This window comes from Boleophthalmus pectinirostris, unplaced genomic scaffold, assembly GCF_026225935.1.
Source record: "Boleophthalmus pectinirostris isolate CB_2022bp ecotype Guang Dong unplaced genomic scaffold, ASM2622593v1 HiC_scaffold_18, whole genome shotgun sequence".
Lineage (NCBI taxonomy): Eukaryota > Metazoa > Chordata > Actinopteri > Gobiiformes > Gobiidae > Boleophthalmus > Boleophthalmus pectinirostris.
The window spans coordinates 9,773,773-9,791,865 of record NW_026571133.1 but is presented as its reverse complement, the minus strand read 5'-3'; the positions used below and the strand labels follow the sequence as shown (position 1 = coordinate 9,791,865).

General features: G+C 36.3%; 1 long non-coding RNA gene across 2 annotated transcripts; it reads right to left on the bottom strand.

Annotated features, from left to right (window-relative positions):
• Positions 1 to 10,739: 10,739 nt before the first annotated feature.
• Positions 10,740 to 13,727, bottom strand: LOC129408932 (uncharacterized). Of its 2 annotated transcripts, XR_008632182.1 has the most exons (4): positions 13,302 to 13,727; positions 12,373 to 12,522; positions 11,954 to 12,159; positions 10,740 to 11,058 (listed from the first exon to the last, which is right to left on the bottom strand). It is a non-coding gene; the product is annotated as an uncharacterized LOC129408932 (long non-coding RNA). The 2 variants fall into 2 exon arrangements; XR_008632183.1 differs by lacking the exon at positions 10,740 to 11,058 and having other exon boundaries at positions 11,895 to 12,159; positions 13,302 to 13,718.
• Between the last annotated feature and the right edge of the window lie 4,366 nt (positions 13,728 to 18,093).

Below are 18,093 nucleotides of genomic sequence, written 5' to 3'. Positions count from 1 at the left end.
TCCATTCAGATCAGAGAAAGACATTTTAGTTTTAAACCAACTGGATTTCAGTGTTTAAACTGGAAACACAAATGAGATCCCCATGTGAGTCTGCTCCCTGATTGAACATTATCTTGACAACCACAACAACAAATTACTACATAAACAACTTGACCATTGTATGTAATGTCTGTGTAATTAAGAATACATCAGTGTTACAACTGTTATCACACAATGTTTACAAACAATTCCGTACATCATAATGTGCACTATGTAACTTTCTCTGGTGGATCGTGTGTTACCTGCTCAATTACAGTTTTTTTATTGCTTACAGGGACATTTTGAGCTTTTAGAAATGTAGACAGACTAATGATAAAGGGTTCCTCAAACATGTGTGAATGAAACAAACACAACTCCAGGTCTGTTTTTGATGAGGTAACAACAATTTTGCATTATATAGGACCTTTAATATATTTCAGGACTCTATATGTTTTCCTATACTTACTCTATAAAAGCATTTACAGTGATTTTATATGTCAAAATCTACTCCTATTAAAATTTTAAACCTAAAATTATTGAGTTTTGATTAAAAATTAAGAACCAAATGCATCCCCTGTTGTACTGATGTATATTTACGCCATATGGGGTTCACTATAATCTCCTCTATGAATTATTATTATTATAAAGTTTAATTATGCATGTACAATACAAGTTTCTGATGAGGTAACAACATTATATAGTGGCTTAAAGCTCACAAGAGTCTATTTTGGGTAATATAGAAACTTTAAAAATGCATTAAAAACATGCATTCTTACTTGGAGTGGCTCACCTCTCCACAGATCTTACCTGTAACTTGGCCTTGTGTCCATGGGGACTGATATATTTAATTTCATGCTGTAAAACGTTCCAGGTAAAGCAATAACATCTCTACAGCGATGCAGAGAAAATGCATCTGTAACTAAATAAAAACGCCAGTGAAATGCTTATCTCGACATTACTTGACAAACCTGCCTTGTTTAATCTTTGTTTTTGTGTGAGAAGCGTCTGTGTCAGTGGTTTCCTCTCTTCACTGATGTACTGGAAGTGACATTTGCTTTGCGGTTTAGTAGCAGACAGAGTGTTGACTCCTCCGAGCTCATCTCCTCTTCTCTTTCTGTTTCAAAAAAAAAAAACGACATGCAGTAATGTGGTTCACCAGCCTCCTGTGCTCCTCTTAGGTGACATGAGAACCAACATTATTTTGGCGGATGTCCCCTTTTGAGTGCCTTTAATTGGAACTAGGTGAAAAGCACAGAATCAGCAGTGAAAGTGTGGGAAGAAAACAGGCTCTTGGTTATTCTGTACTGGTGTGTGTGCATGTTTACAATATCATAGAGGGACTCACCCAAACGTGTTCAGATGAGAAATGAAATCTGATACTAAAACTAGTGTCAAAACTAGACATAAATTTGACCAGATATTGATACTGAAAGCAAATTATGTCAAAGTGATTAAATTGGACCTTTCATGAATAGTTTTAGATTTGGCCTTGACCTATAGCAGAAAAAAACACATGGTAATATAAAACTATGATTATTTCGTGTTAACAATTAGTCTATAGTAGTAGTATTTTTTTTTATAATGATTGGTATTAAATGGAGTATCAAGGCTTTTGTGTTCTGTTATTGTGAAATGTCACTGTGAAGAGGTGTTGCTTTTGAACAGGAAGTCTGGACCCTTTTCTATTAATAAATTGTTTGTTATTGTGGTTTACAATGAGCAGAGCAAAATAAATAAATGCATAAATACATATATAAATAAATAAATAATACCAGTGTACTGTATATGATACTTTATTATGAAATACTAGGACAAAATATTAATACAGCTTCCTTAAAGGTCTAAAAAATGTCTTTAAACTACACTGTGGAACTTTGAGATGTTATTGTCTTATTTATCTGGAATGTTCCACTGTATGGCATTAAACCTACCGACCTTCTATCTCCACAGAGACCAAACCAGACCAAGTTCCAGGTCAGATCTGTGGACTCACAGTCAGAATGTCTGTTTTTCTAGGGATTTTTGAGCTATAAAACCACCTGTAATTGAATAAATGTGAAGTAGAGCTGTTTAATGTCACACTGTGGAACATTCCAGGCAGAGCAGTGACGTCTCCATAGAAATAAGCAGGGGACGGACCCCCAACCAAAAAGCTACACAGTGCACTTTTAGGTAAAAATTTTAATTACTTAAAAGCTTATTTATTATTTATTATTTAAAATGGTTTGCAGTGGTCCAGCATTATTCCTCAATTCACTTAAACTCAGTTGATGCATTCATTTTAAGTTTCCTAATTATCCACTGCACTTATTTTATGACTGTATTTCCAAACACTCCAGCTACCAATAACTAGCATGCTAATGTCACTTCCTGATTAATACATTAGCTTTATTAATAGATGCAGATAGTACACAGCAAACTTATTTTGACCTCAAGAGCTGCTTATACAAGATCTATCTGCACAGCAAGACCATTTTTGTTCAAATTCATTACAACAAATCTTGTACAGGGTCTTTAAAGAGCCCATATGACACTATTTTCAGATCTATATTGTAATGTTGTTATCAATAACATACCAGGAGTTGTGTTTTGTTTTGCTCACACATGTTTAACACACATCCTGCATATTTCGGCTGAGTTCTTCTCTCAAACAAAAAAAAACACTCCACTTATTAAATAGTAATACAGGTTTTTAAACTTTTATACACCTTTGCTAGAATGATTTAGATTATTTCAGCCCCGAGATTTCCAATCTACTGAACAAAAGGCAGCTGTTAATGTGAAAACTACTGCTTCATAACATCACAGGATGGAAAAGAGTATTGAGTTTGAGAAATGTGAACTGAATAATAATGCATGGTTAATCAAACATGTGTGAATGAATCAAAACAACTCCAGGTTTGTTTTTGAGGAAGTAACATCATTATAACATGTTTTAAAGCTCATGGGAATCAATTCTGTGTAATATAGGACCTTTAAAGTGAAAAAATAAGCTCAACAAAATAAACAAAACCACTGGGAGGTAATACTGTGTGTCTGTATATTGTGTATGTGAAAGTGAAGGCTTGGTAGTTGTGTGGGAGGTCCTGACCCTGACACCGCACATGTTGACAATAACACCAGGCCTGAACATATCTGTGTGTGGGTTTGCTCAAAGATGGCTTTAACCAGAGAACAGCACAGTGTGAGCCTCTCTTTCTTTCTCTCCATAAAACCAGACAATGCACAATAGAAGCACAAATATTTCAAAGTGTTTTTTTTTTTTTTTTTTTTTTTTTTTTAAATCAACTTAAATAGGTCATGCTGTGTTATTGTTTCATGCTACAGATTGGAAGAAAATATATTTATTAAAGAGTCAGTATTATGCTATTTTCTAACCTGGTTATAATGTTGTTTCCTCATCAAAAACATACTTGTAGTTGTGTTTTGTTTCATTCAAAATTTTTAACATATAAATCCTGCATGCATGACTTTTTCTCTCAATCTGAAAACACTGTTCCACCTTGTGATGTCATATGGTACTACAGAAGGTGCACCACTGTGGTTTTAAAGGGACAGTCTAGAATTTTGGACATAGAGCCTCATTTCCTAGTGAGCCAGAGTGTTGGAGATGTGTGGAGACACTTTTTTACATATTCCATCCAGTCCTTGTATTTGCAGAGGTCGCTGGTGCTAGGCTAGTGCATGTCAATGGCCATAGTTAGCCTGCCACTAAAAACAGTCTTACCTACTCCACAAAACACCCGAAGCAAATCTATTATTACACCAGACTGTCAATGCGAATGTCTGTGTTGATAAAATAATGTTTGAAATAAAACTAACCTTGCATCGGATGAATCGTTGCATTGAGGCACTATTTTCTCATATATCAGTCCGCCGCTGCCAAGCTTTCTATCAGGAAGTACAACTCACTGCTGCTGCTCAGGCATAAATCCTTCAAATGCAATTTTGGTTCAACTTCTAAAATTATTCTGTCAACACAGACATTCACAGCAACAGTCTGGCATAATAATAGTTTTGCTTCGGGTAAGAGTGGGTAAGACTGTTTTTAGTAGCAGAATAACTATGGCCATTGACATGCACTAGCCTAGCACCAGCGACCTCTGCAAATACAAGGACTAAATTGAATATTTAAAAAAGTGTCTCCACACGTCTCCAACACTCTGGGTCACTAGGAAATGAGACCCTATGTCCACTTTAAACTGTCCCTTTAAACTCCATACACCTTCACTTGAATCATTTGGATAATTTCAGCCCTAGAATTACCAATCTCTACTGAAAAGGCAAAAAGTAAGTGAAAGTGAAGGCTTGAACATTGTCACATCACAACGTGGAACAAAGCATTGAGTTCTGGAGATGTAGACAGACTAATAATAATGGATTACTCAAACATGTGTGACTAAAACAAAACAACTCCAGGTATGTTTTTGATGAGGTAACATTCTAACACAGTTTAAAACTCAAGAGTAAATTTTGTGTAATATAGGACCTTTCAATTAAGGTCAGCTGTACCTGCTTGTGCAGAAACCTGGTTAGTAGTATTATCTGTTTTTGTTCACACTTGAAGCACAGACTGAAGATAAGGGGTGTGTCACATGACTCAGGTAAATCAGTAACAGACTTTAACCAGACTGCTGCAATGTTACATCATTTTAGGACCAGAGTCACGCTATAAAAACCATCTACTGTGCAAATGGTGCCACTGAATGTATTAGTAGCAAATATAAATGTAATTTTTTCGTAGAGGGTCCCTGACCTGCTTGTTTCTATGGATAGGTCATTGTTCTGCCTGGAATGTTCAACAGTGTGACATTAAACAGCTCTACTTTACAGTTATTAAAGTACAGGTGGTTTCATAGCTCAAAAATACCTACAAAACTGGTATTGGATTTCAGATATAAGCCAGTAATATTTAATACAGATGAAGGGCAGCTAAAAATACAGTTAAAATGTAGTTTTTTGTTGTAATATGGCTAGTTAATGGGCTCAGTCAGTGATAGGAAAGATTACATTAAATATTTGTAAATAAATGTTGTATATTTCATGACAAAATATAATGTTATTAATGGAGAAATTGGTCTCTTGCCCCATGTCTGAGTGTATGATATCAGATTCTAGTAAAAAAAAATAAAAAAAAACACCAATTCTGACTGTGAGCGGGGTCGCCTATCCACAGAGCTGACCTGTAACTTGGTCTGGTTTGGTCTCCATGAAGATAAAAGGTTTAATGTCATACTGTGAAACATTCCAGACAAAGCAATAACATCTCAAAGAAGAAAAGCAGTTCACAGACCCTCCACCACAAAAGTTACACAATGCACTTTTAAGGAGACAAGGGTCATGAAGGGTCAGTCATCTGGTAGCATGTGGTTCTACCAGGCCATGGTACAGGTCAGATTTTTATCTGATCTATATCCCACTGGGGATACGATGATGAGACTAAGGGTGGGACCTCAATTCCAAAAAAAAAAATTAAAAATTTAGTAATTTGAAGTTCTTTACAAAATAAGAAACACATTAAAGCTCCTATATTACTTAAAATTGACTCTTGTGTACTTTAAGTCATGTCCTAATTTGTTATCGCCTCAAAAACATGTTTGATTATCAAAAGAACTAAATATGCATGATTTGTGTATTAAACATGTGTGAGTGAAACAAAAAGCAACTCCAGGTCTGTTTTTGATGAGGAAACAACATAATAACAGATCCTAAAATAGTCTAATATGAGCTCTTTCGACTCTCCACCAGAAAAGTTACAGTGTGCCTTTAGTTCATATTTGTAATCTACTTGCTGTGGCATGGTCCTTGCAAAAGAAATGTGGTGCAGTGCAAACCTATATTTACAAGAAAGATGTTGTTTTTCACCCTCTTCTCTCTTGAGCCATCTTTACTTTATTTAGTTGTTATGCACTTGTTGGCTTCTTATTGTTGCTGACTAACACTTAAGTAGAGCCCTATAAAACCTCCCCACACATCTGTAACCCATCTCTGTGTGAGTAAACCCACTCTGCAATGTGGCTGCAGTGAAAGTGAGGAGGATGCACTCCCCTTTATGTTCACATGACAGGTTAGTCTGCCAATTTCACTGTGATATCTTCACACCACTTTTCAGAGCTTTTAATCATGTCATAGTAGTTTTGCCTTCTCATTTACTCTCTCAAAGTTGTATTTGGAGTGATTTATTCATGTTTGAGCAATCTTTAATTGCTAATTTTCATCAGCATAGACTCACTGTACTTAATTTGTTCTGCAATTTTATTTTCTGAATCAGTGATACACATGGGTAGCCTGATTCATCAGCCGGTTTCACTTCATGGAAACCGTCTGACCTCGCAGCATTAGGATTCGATTGCTCAGCGGCAGGCAGTAGTCGCTGCTATTTGGTTGTGACGTATGTAATGCACCAAATCCCATAGGAAGAAGGGCAATAATGTCTTTCCTCTTGATAAAATTTACCAGACATCTCTTTATCTCATCAGCTTTAAATCCTCGATCTCGGGAATTGTTGCCAACATAGAATGTATGGCTTCATCGACATCCATCTTCACTGCTTTGTTTACTGTTGTGCTGTACTACAAAGGGGACCCAGTCGCGGTCTATAAATTCCGGGGTTCTTGCAAACCGTCTAGTGTATTCTGATTCCTGACCTAGTCGTGAAATGAAATGAGAGAAATGAAATTGAGCGGAGGCACTAGGGGGCGCCAAACTGGCTAATGCGTAGGATCCAGCAGCATTGCACAGTCATTTTGATACAAATGAAAAAATCCCTACTCAGCAGCATGTTCTGCAGCTATCTGGTGCAGACAACTACACAGCTCTTTGTTGTGATGACATTTGCTGTGATGTTAGCTCACATTAGGCACCACAGTTTTCTAACACAAACTTGTTTCTTTTATTAAGTCATTTCAGATAAATATTGTGATTTAAAATGTCTAAATTAAAGCATAATGATCCACAGGAGTCATAAATTATAACTAAACAGCAAGCTATTTAGCAGTTTAAACAATATGTCTTCTGTAACAGGGGCCAAAACTTGTCTAAATGGCACATTAGTTATCATTAGACTAATAAATAAATGACAACAACTCTGTTAAATGAAGGTTTAAACTGACAGACTTCCTTTCTTGCGCTTAAATCATCCCTACCTTTTCGGTGAAATATTTTGTGTTTATGACATAGACAGAGGTGTCCTGTTTTAGAACTCACTGCTCCTTCCTGTATTTTGCAACTTTTTTTTTTCTCAAACTGCCACTTAACTGATGTAAAACTACGATAAATATTTACCACCGGTACTACCCCACCAACCCAAGTTATAATTAGAAAATCTTAAACTCTGTGCTGTGGTTGGGGTTTGGTGAACGTGCTCCCTGTGTAAAGTGGGGAGGAGGCAGCGCAGTCTTATTGTTCAAGGGTGTAACCAAAAACAACCACTGGATGCCGCGGTCAAACTCACCCATATATCATCGATTGTGAGTTTGGTGAGAAGAAAACTATGCTTCATCTATCATCACAAACCCAGCAAGCCAAGGACACAGACTCCAATGTTATGCTGCTTGTTGTTTATTCACTTGACGTTGTGGGCACACCCTTTCACATAGGCCTGTCAAATTCAGTTTAACTTTCGGAGATTGTTTTGTTTTGATTGGTATTGTTAGTCTTTGGGACAAGCTAGAAGGAAAAATGTGATTGGACCCAGAAATTCCTGTTTTCTATCCAAAGAGAGGGTAGTGAATATCCAAAAATGTGCTCAAAATGCGTGTGACAGGTTTTGATGATTCTCTAATTTTGACTTATTTTGGTGGGATGAAACCTTTTGTGAGTATAAATATAGTTTTACACAAATCAAGAAACAATTTGAGGAGAAAAGTTGAAAAATATGTTGAAAATTACAAGAAGTAGAGCGTTTTAAAAGGGAGAGTTTTGTCCAAAAGTGCACAATTTACACAAAAGAAACACATTTTTTCTGATACTTTAAACATTTCAACAAGATAAATGTGTTTTCTTATATTTATATTTGTCAATTCATAATTTCTGTGTACATTAGTAGCGCTTTGATCTTGTGTGCATTCCGTACATTGTAAAAAGTAATATTAAAGTTAAAAAGTACCTAAATTTTGAGTTTTCTAATTTTTGAATAGATTCAACTTGACAAGTAAAATAATCTACCAATGGAACACAAGATTTTGTTTCTCATTTTAAGTGCATTTTAAAAGTTGTTGTTGTAGCAAGATGTATTTTCTTATTTGAAGAACAAAACGTCTTCTTCCATCGGTAGATAATTTTACTTGTCAAGTGAAATTTACTCAAATCAAGATAAAACCTTAAGTTAAGCAATGTTAACTTAGCTAGGAACCACAAAAGAAAAAATATTTAAATCTTAAATATCATGTTTTTAAATGTGTTTTAGTAAAATTTGAAGTGTAACCCATCATAGGCACTTAAGTAAAACTGTTACTACAAGTGCAAGTATGAAGTAGAGGGCTTGGCGATTGCTCAAGCCTGAGTAAAAACATACTTGGCGAAACTACTACTGCTTGACAGTAAATACACAGTAGTTTTGAGTCAATGGTTAACACTTTAACTGGGTTACTAAATGACCAGACTTGACCAAAAATAGAGTTGATTTCATGACTGGCTGAGAATATTTATTGCTTAATGTGGTTCAGTGACTCATCCAAAAAAAAAAAAAAAAGAAAAGAAAAAAAAAAGAAAAGAAAGAAAGAAAAACTAAAACTAGATATTGTAGTTTTATTCTTAAGATTAAAAAATAAATAAATTAAGTATTGCATCATTCTGTCTGAGTCTGTCTCACCTCTGCAGTTGCATCTTAAGTCCATCTGTCATTGGAGATCTTGGAGATTTTGAGTCTGCCCTGTGTTTAGACAGTGGATCATCTGCAGGACCGGCCCTGTCAGAACGCAGCTATCAGCATGGAGACAAGCAGGTGTCACTAGACTAAACCTACAGATCAGATCTGTGGAGAGACATGCGTTCACTCACTGTAGAATGCATGTATAAAACGTCTTGAACAGATGCAAGGTGTACTAGGTTAATGCCATACTCTGGGAAATTCCAGGTGATTCCAGGTCTGACAGAAAGGTTACATCACACCTTTGGTACACATTAACAGAAATATTTGTGACATTATTGGTAGAGTATTGGGTATTGGTCATGCGAACGTACATGTGCATGTTCCTATATTACACAAACTTGTACTGTAAACTATTATAAAGCTTTGAGTCATATTATAATGTCATGATCTCATCAAAAACATGCCTTGAATTGTGTTTTGGTTCATTTACGCATATTTCAGTAACCTTTATTATTAGTCTGTCTACATCTCCACAGCTCAAAATGCTCTGTTCCAACTTATGATGTCATGTAGTGGTAGTTTTCATGTGTGTAAAATCCCTAAGTCGTCCAGGTAGAATCCATGGCAAAAGGAGAAATAAAATTTATTAACTGGACAAAAGTTTATATAGGTCAAATACGTTTTACAGCTCATCCAAGCTGCTTTTTCAGTCAGAACTTGAAGACTGGATGAGTAGTGAAACGTATTTGACCAGTATACATTTTTGTGCAGTTGACAAATTGAATTTCTTCTTTGCCATGGTGGTTTTCATGTTAACACGTTTAGAAGCGATTGGAAATTTTAGGCCTGAAATCATTCAAATGATTCTAGTGTATGGAGTTACCCGTTTGAGAATAACTTTAAGTATGCAGGGTTTGTGCGTTAAACAAAACACAGCTCCAGGTATGTTTTTGAAGCACTGAAAACATTATAACATACTGTAGATTTGGGGAAAAAAGTGGAAATATGGGCCTTTTACTGCATAAAGGCCTCATTCAGGAATAGAACCAGAGACCTTCTTGCTATGAGATAAGAAACTAAATGATAGGGCAGTGATAGTATTTTTCACTCAATTACAGTCTTTAAGATAATCTTTCACCACTGCAATGGCTACTTTTGCTTTTTCACCAAATAATTACTTCAAATTCAGGTTTAAAAGTTCATTCCAAACTCTGAAATCACATCTCTTTTACACCAGCCTGTGGCATTACCTCAAAAATACTTACATTTCTGCACACACACATACCACACTATAGGTTACAACAGTCGCCCATGTTTTATTTCATTTGCTCCACTGTTTTCAGAAATGGTTTTAGGGTCATCCTGAAGGCTATGGTTGTGGTAAACCGTGTTAAAGTCAAGAGGGAAAGAAGAAATGAAAACAAATCCGCTTGGAGACAGAGTGCAGTATATTGGTCTAGGGCCCAAACCAAGAACCACCCAGAGATCTGTGCACCCTGGGAGACCTAACTCGGGGCAAAATGTCCTCTCCCAACTGCAAACAACACCGCTAAAAGTTTACACAGTCCACTCTTCACGATTTTTTTTATAGATTCATCCATTTTGGGTCGAAACACGCACTTATCTGTGTGTTTTCCTTGGCAACAGACCAGAATGTTATGTCAACAGTTGTCAAATCTCAAAGGTTACTGTGTCCTTGGACCAAAATGGAGGTGTGAACTAGAGGACAGAAGAAGTAGTAAGGGAAATACCCTTCGGGGGCAAATTGCAACAGTCAGTCAGTTTTCCTATGACTAATTTTACTTCCTTACTATGAACATCTGTATTTGTTTTGGTTACACGTAGGGTCACAATATTATAAAGTTTAATGTAATGGTCAGAGGTGTACGGTGGCCGACGGGGGCCAAACGCACTGCAACAGCTCAATGCGTCTCATTTAGAGAAAACAATTTCAAGTACAGAAACGATGCAAATTCACAGGGTCAAACACAAGTTTAAACGAGGTACAAACAAAATACGTGGTACAGATGAAAAAAACGCGCTGCAAGAAACAAAGACAAATGCATCGTCATCAAATGCGCTGCAAATAGAGAAACGATGCAAAACGATGAAAACCAAGAAAACACCTGCAAAAGAAAAACGCTGCATAAAGAGTCGCCACAACGGAAGTGCTCCAAACCTGCAGGGGGCGCGCTCAGTAGCAGTGTCCGCGGACCCCAAAGGCCGTGCTGAAATGAGACAGGTGTAGTTATTTTATTAGATGCTAACGCTAATGCTAACAACAGGCACCACGCAAATTACGTACACGAATCGGTAAAAACATTACGCATGGGTACTCAAACTGTAGGAGATCAAGTTATTCTAATAATTCTCATCCAAATCTTATGGTTAAAAGCGAAAACTTATGTTTAACTTTTGCATAAACAAAATGGCTTTATTTCTGGAATACATCTAAAATAGACTAAATGACCTTAAAGTTTCAAAAAACTGTGATGGGATATGCATTATGAAGTCTGTTTTCTATTGATAAGGGATTACATTTATACCGGGCATGCATTTACGTCGGTTTATTAAAAAAGACATCTCTCCTTTGAGAAAAGATGATTTATTAAACAATCATAGGAACTTCTGGAAATAGTTTGTCATAATGTGAATAGTCGAACATTAAACCCATTACGCACACACTGCATTAATAGGTTTGTACAAACAACTGTATGTCAGTGTACTCTCAAATTGTTACCTTTTTACTGAACCAGGTGATAATTCAAAATGGACAAATTATCTGCATAACTGCAGTACAATAGTAAATTCTTATAGTGCATGTAATCAGTTACTACCAAAAGAGACACTAAATAAACGGCACATTTCACCATGAAACAAAATGTCAGTATAGACGAAAAACATCCAGAAAAACTTATGAGTAAATGATATGTTTTCAGTTTTGTCTCACACACTTGGTAATATCATATAAGGCCACATTTATCATGGTACACTGCCTCAGTGATGAAGTTGTTTAGGTGCTCCTCAGCTAAGATGAAAAGGAACCACCATTTTTACTGTTTTACTTGTGCAAGAAATTAGAAGTTAAACCTAAACTTTAAGGACACATCATTATTAACACACATTAGAGACAGCAGGAGGAAGGCCTGATGCAACCAGAGGCCCTACAGATCTGCTGCAGTCTGGACGACCTCCTCCTCAGTGAGTGTGGACATGGACAGTGAAGGCATGAACCATTGTACTTGGGCCACTCAGTCTAATGTATCTCTCGTCTTCTGGAGGAGGAAGAGCAGAATGGGCCTTATGTCTGATAGGTTCAAAGTCAGGTCCTGCAGAGTGAAAACCAGTAATGACACACACATTAGGAAAACTACAAAATGATTACAGGAAAATATATAAATTGAAACAGCTAAGTTAATAGAAGAATCCCACACATTTGAGAAATGCGTATTTTTACTCTTTTGAATCATGATTTCAACATGAGCATGATTCATTTGCAGCCCTTATTAATACTGGAGTTTTCAATGCAACATGCACCATACCTAATCTGTGGCAGGAGTCTGGTTCAGCACCTCCAGTGCAGTGTGGGCTTTACTTTGTCATCTGCATTTGACCCATTTCATGAATCATGAGTGTCTCATCAGCCAACAGTTCTGTGGCCCCAGCAGTAAGTTGTGTCTTCATACAGGAGTCTGCAAATGAGAAAAGAAAATGAATATGAAATATTTCAAATAGTTTTCTCTTTACCGTTTTCTCTGTTAGTAGTAGTTTACTACTGTACTTGCTTGGATGTATTGTGTTTAAGTAATAGTCAAAAAAGAAAAAAAATCCTTACAGTCACCAATCAAGGATCCCTTCAGAATACGTCAACTACCTCTGATATTATTATTTGCCAAAAATATTTCATTAATTATTGACTGTGAAGGCCCGGACTAGACCAGGTCTAATCTTGGACTTGAGAGAGAGAGAGAAACCGCAAGCCCATGGAGGTGTCCGCAAAGCACGATCAGACGACAGCTGCTTTAGCGCCGTGGGGCGTGGAGCTCTGCGCCAGTCCTTTTGCCCACAGTCACCCACACTCAGTCCTGATTCAGTTCTGGTTTAGTCCTTGTCTAGTCCGAGCCTTAGTCCGCGTGTGTCACGCCTTCCCAGTGGCTCTTTGGCGCTTCCCAGGGGAGGCGAGCCTCACCTATTGAAAACCGCTGCACTAAAGTCTCTCTCAGCCTGGTCCATCGTTCCAGGCAAAGACCCAGAAATGGCACTTATTTGCAGGGCAACGACGCTTTCTGTCCAAATATGAAAGTTTGAGCGGACTTTTCATCGCGTTAGCTCCAAATCAGTAGCTAAAACTTTTAGCTCAAAGCTCCGAGGTTCACACAGTTAACACAGTTTAAAACAAACTTATTTGACAGTTTTGTGGGTTATGACCGTAACACAGTAGATGAATATAATCAAATAAAAGCCACATTACCGTAACAATCATAAGTCCCCGCTGTAGTTTATCGTCAGTCAGCTGTTTTCTGTCTCTCAAAGGCAGATCCTTTCTCTCTGTCCAGCCGGTGTGTCTCTCCATTGAGCTGTTACACTGAGCGCCCCCTGCAGGTTTGGAGCACTTCCGTTGTGGCGACTCTTTATGCAGCGTTTTTCTTTTGCAGGTGTTTTCTTGGTTTTCATCGTTTCGCGCTTTGCATCGTTTCTCTATTTGCAGCGCATTTGATGATGATGCATTTGTCTTTGTTTCTTGCAGCGCGTTTTTTTCATCTGCACCACGTATTTTGTTTGTACCTCGTTTAAACTTGTGTTTGACCCTGTGAATTTGCATCGTTTCTGTACTTGAAATTGTTTTCTCTAAATGAGACGCATTGAGCTATTACAGTGCTTTTGGCCCCCGTCGGCCACCGTAGAGGTGGGACCAAGTCGTCGTTTTGCCAAGTCAAGTAAATCTCAAGTCTTTGACCTCAAGTACGAGTCAAGTCCCAAGTCAAAGACAGGCAAGTCCAAGTCGAGTCTAGAGGCACTGGCCCATAAGTCCAAGTCAAGTCAAAGTTGTCTGCTTTGAGCTTCAAGTCATATAAAGTCTTTAAACCAAAGTACCAAATATAGCTTAGATTTTTGCAATTTATGTGACTTTTAAGATAAATTGTACTTATAAAGTCATAGTATATTTATGTGTTTATATATATGAGTATTTATAGACTATATCAGAGTTGTAGAAATGCTCATTTTTCCTTTTTAAATGTCTTGACAAGATCTTAGAGTGAATCGTTACAGACAGAATAGAACAAATTCAGATTTAAAAGTGCTTCTCAAGTCTTCTGAAGTCACAGGCCTCAAGTCCAAGTCGAGTATCAAGTCCTAGTCCATTTTGTCAGCTTAAGTTTCAAGTCCTAAAAATAGTGACTCAAGTCTGACTCGAGTCCAAGTCACGACTTGCAAGTCCTACCTCTAGGAATGGTTTCAGCTTGTGGAAGTTTCAGTCTTTTAAAGGCTCCGTATTACACAATTATTTAATCACTGTTTTAATGTTGTTTCCTCATTAAAAATATACCTGGAGTTGTGTTTTGTTTCATACACATTTCTGCATATTTAGGCTGAGTTTTTCTTTCACACACAAAACACCCTGTTCTACCTTGTGTTTTTAAACTCCATACACTTTCACTAGAATCATTTGGATGATTTCAGCCCTGGAATGACGAATCTCTACTGAAATAAAGGTAAAATGCGGTGAAAAGCACCACTTCATGCCATCACAAGGTGGAGCATTTTGAGCTATGGAGATGAATAAAAAAAGGATTATTCATGTGTGAATGAAACAAAACACAACTCCACTTATGTTAGAATGTTGTTATCTCCTTAAAAACATGACTAAAAGCTTTCAAGAGTTAATGTTCCACATATGACCTAATTATTGTCTAAAATCATCTGACAATTATGCCTGTTAGTTTAAATAATGCCACAACTCTTTAATACAAAAAGTATTCCACCTCAGTTCATATATGATGACAGAGGAGATGTTGAGCGTTGTGCCAGTTTTTCTTTCTTGTGGATACGCCCAGTAATTACAGAGATATTAACCATAACCCAAGTCTGCGTGCTGATAGTTTAAAGGCCAATTCTACAGTTGAATGTGATTAGTAGGCTAGTAGACCACAGTATAATCCCAGTGAATGAATTAGCCCAAACTGTTATCTGATTATATGTGGACAAGCAACCGAGAGTCTAGCCTAGTATCTAAATCATGCTGTCACTACATGTAAAAAGGCATTTCTTTAAAAGGCCTTGTATTATGCAAAATGTATTCTTGTGAGCTTTAAGCCATGTTAGGAACAAGGGTGTAGGTTTGCATGGGGACGGTGAGGACATGTCACAACAAATATTTGGGGAAGACAAAATACTAATATTTGCCATTTTATTTTAATAAAAAAAAAAAAAAAAAAAATATATAATAATATATATATATATATATATATATATATATATATATATATATATATATATATATTCCGATATTTTTCAAAACTCAAGAGTATTAATTTAACACATTTTAGATCTCATTTTCTTCTGAGATGTATGCAGTGATATGACGACAGGGTTACCCCCGCCACTATTTCACTGGCTGCAACAGAGTGATGTCATTAGTGATGCCAGGAGCCTAAACTGGGGCAGCGGCAGGACAGGGCCAGCACCTGAAGACGGCAGCTTGAGCAGGCGTGAGTGAGGACACTGCACCAAACTTTGAAAAAGTTTTCAAAAGGATTTTGGCTTCATCTTCAATTAAACTCGCCTCATAATGAGTCGCGGTGGGAAAAGAGCAACTATCACCACAAGGACACCTCCCAAACGGCCATACTTGTGAGCTGTCAGCAGCCGGACTCTACTGACAATATTCCATGGGAAAATGTACGGACATTACCTCACAAATATCTCATCGCCAACAAGCAAAGGGAAATCTGCTACAAACTTCTACATCACTGTTATCTGGTAAAGAATTATCTTAGAAGGACAATGGGCACAAACTGTAAATTTTTCTAACTGAAAAATGAATCCACCTCTCTCTTGCCCAGACTCTGTGTGTTTTTGGAAAGAATTCATAAAACACCCTTGGTTATAATATTGTTACCTCCTCAAAAACATACCTGGAGTTGTGTTTTGCTTCATTCATACACGTTTGAGTCTGTCTACATCTTCAAAACTCAAAATACTCTGTTCCACCTTGTGATGTCATGAAGCTGTAGTTTAAGTTTACAGTTTTACCTTTTTTTAGTAAAGACTGGTAATTCCTGGCCTGAAATTATCCAAATGATTCTAGTGAAGGTGTATGGTGATTAAAAACACAATGACGCACTTCCTGTACTCCCACATGACATCACAAGGTGGAACGTTGTGTTCTTAGTTTGAGAGAAAACCTCAGTCTAAATATGCAGGATTTGTGTGTTAATCATGTGTGAATGAAACAAAACACAACTCCAGGTATGATTCTGATGAGAAAACATTATAACAAAGACCAGAAAATAGTGTAATATTGACCCTTTAAATGGATAAAAATTCAATCTCTTGCACTAACTTTTACACAGAATAGACTCTTTATACTCTTAACTAAATCAATACATTTTATAGATCAAAATGGGCCTGGTTTACAGTGATGGAGAATTTCAACAGAAAGATAAACTGAAAATGTAATTTGGCTGAACTCAACTTATTTACTTAGTGGTTTGTTTTTCTTCTCTTTGGACCAACTGAATGTCAACAGTTGTCAAATTTCAAAGGTTGCAATGTCCTTGGCACTAAAACTACGGCTATAAGCACCAAGTAGGAAGCTATGCAAATTCTTTGGGTTTTAAGCAGTGGTGGAATGTAACAAAGTAAAAGTAGTACTGTATTTAAGTGTTCATTGTAGTCATTTGTACATTACTTAAATTTTAAACTGGATATATTTTACTTTTTTAGGACAGGACTGAAGTCATTTTTTTTTCTTATTTTAACACGTTCATCGTTGGAGTATACAAAAAACTCGATTCAATTGTTTTTACTGAACACAATTCAGCACGAATCTTTATCAAAATTACTACATTTGAAGCTTTAATCAGATCAAGATAAAAATCAGATACTTTTACTTTTTACACTGCAAAAAAACAAAATCTAGGCAAGTTAAGATGGCTTGAATTAAGAAAGTTTTATCATGATTTGAGTAAATTTCTCTTGACAAGTAAAACTATCTGCCAGTGGAATAAGACTTTTTGTGCTTAAAATATGAGAATACATCTTGCTACACTTAAAACAAGAAAAACAATAACCTTTTGCATGTAAAATAAAACACAAAATTGAATGTAGCTTTAATTAAAAAAAAAAAACATTATACTTATTCCATTGGTAGATAATTTTACTTGTCAAGTTGAATCTCCTCAAATAAAGTAAAATGTTCTTAATTTAAGTCATTTTAACTTATCTAGATATAGTTGTTTTTGTTTTTTTTCCAGTGTAAGTACATTTTTAAACAGGTACTTTAATACTTTTAGTAAAGGTATCACATGAAAAAAAAAATCAACTTGAAAAAAAAAAAAAAAAATATATATATATATATATATATATATAATATATATATATATATATATATATATATATATATATATATATATATATATATATATATATTGCCCTGATATCTGTACTTTTTAAATAACAAAATCAAGTACTTCTTCCATTACTGGTTTTAAGTTAATTTGATTTGCATATCATAATAAATAAAATGAAACAGATCACTGGCAGATTGATAAAGAAATTAATTTAGATTTGGGGAAAAATTTGCCAAAAGATAGTTGAACACATGGTTTAAGGATTTCTAACTCAAAACAAGACCAATATTCCCTGAAGTTACGATGTTCTGAAGGGGTGTCCCAAGGCTGACCCCAAAACAATCGTCTATTTAACGTTGCGCTTTTAACTCCCCTGAAAGGTCGTGACCCCACCTTCGGCCAATCACAGCAGCGATCGCAGAGGATAGTTTGACAATTTGACCTCCGTGACCTTTTAACTGAGACAATGATACTTCCTGTAGTCGCACATCTGTTCCTTACACTGTTTTCTGTTTTCTAGGTTATAATGTTGTTTCCTCATCACAAACATACCTGGAGTTGCTTAACACACCACCCCTGCAGGTGAGTTATTTTCTCATATACAGAAAACAGTTTGTTCTACCTTGTCGTGTTATGTGGTAATACAGGAAGTGCTCCACTGTGTTTTTCCATGTGCTTTCATTGCGATCA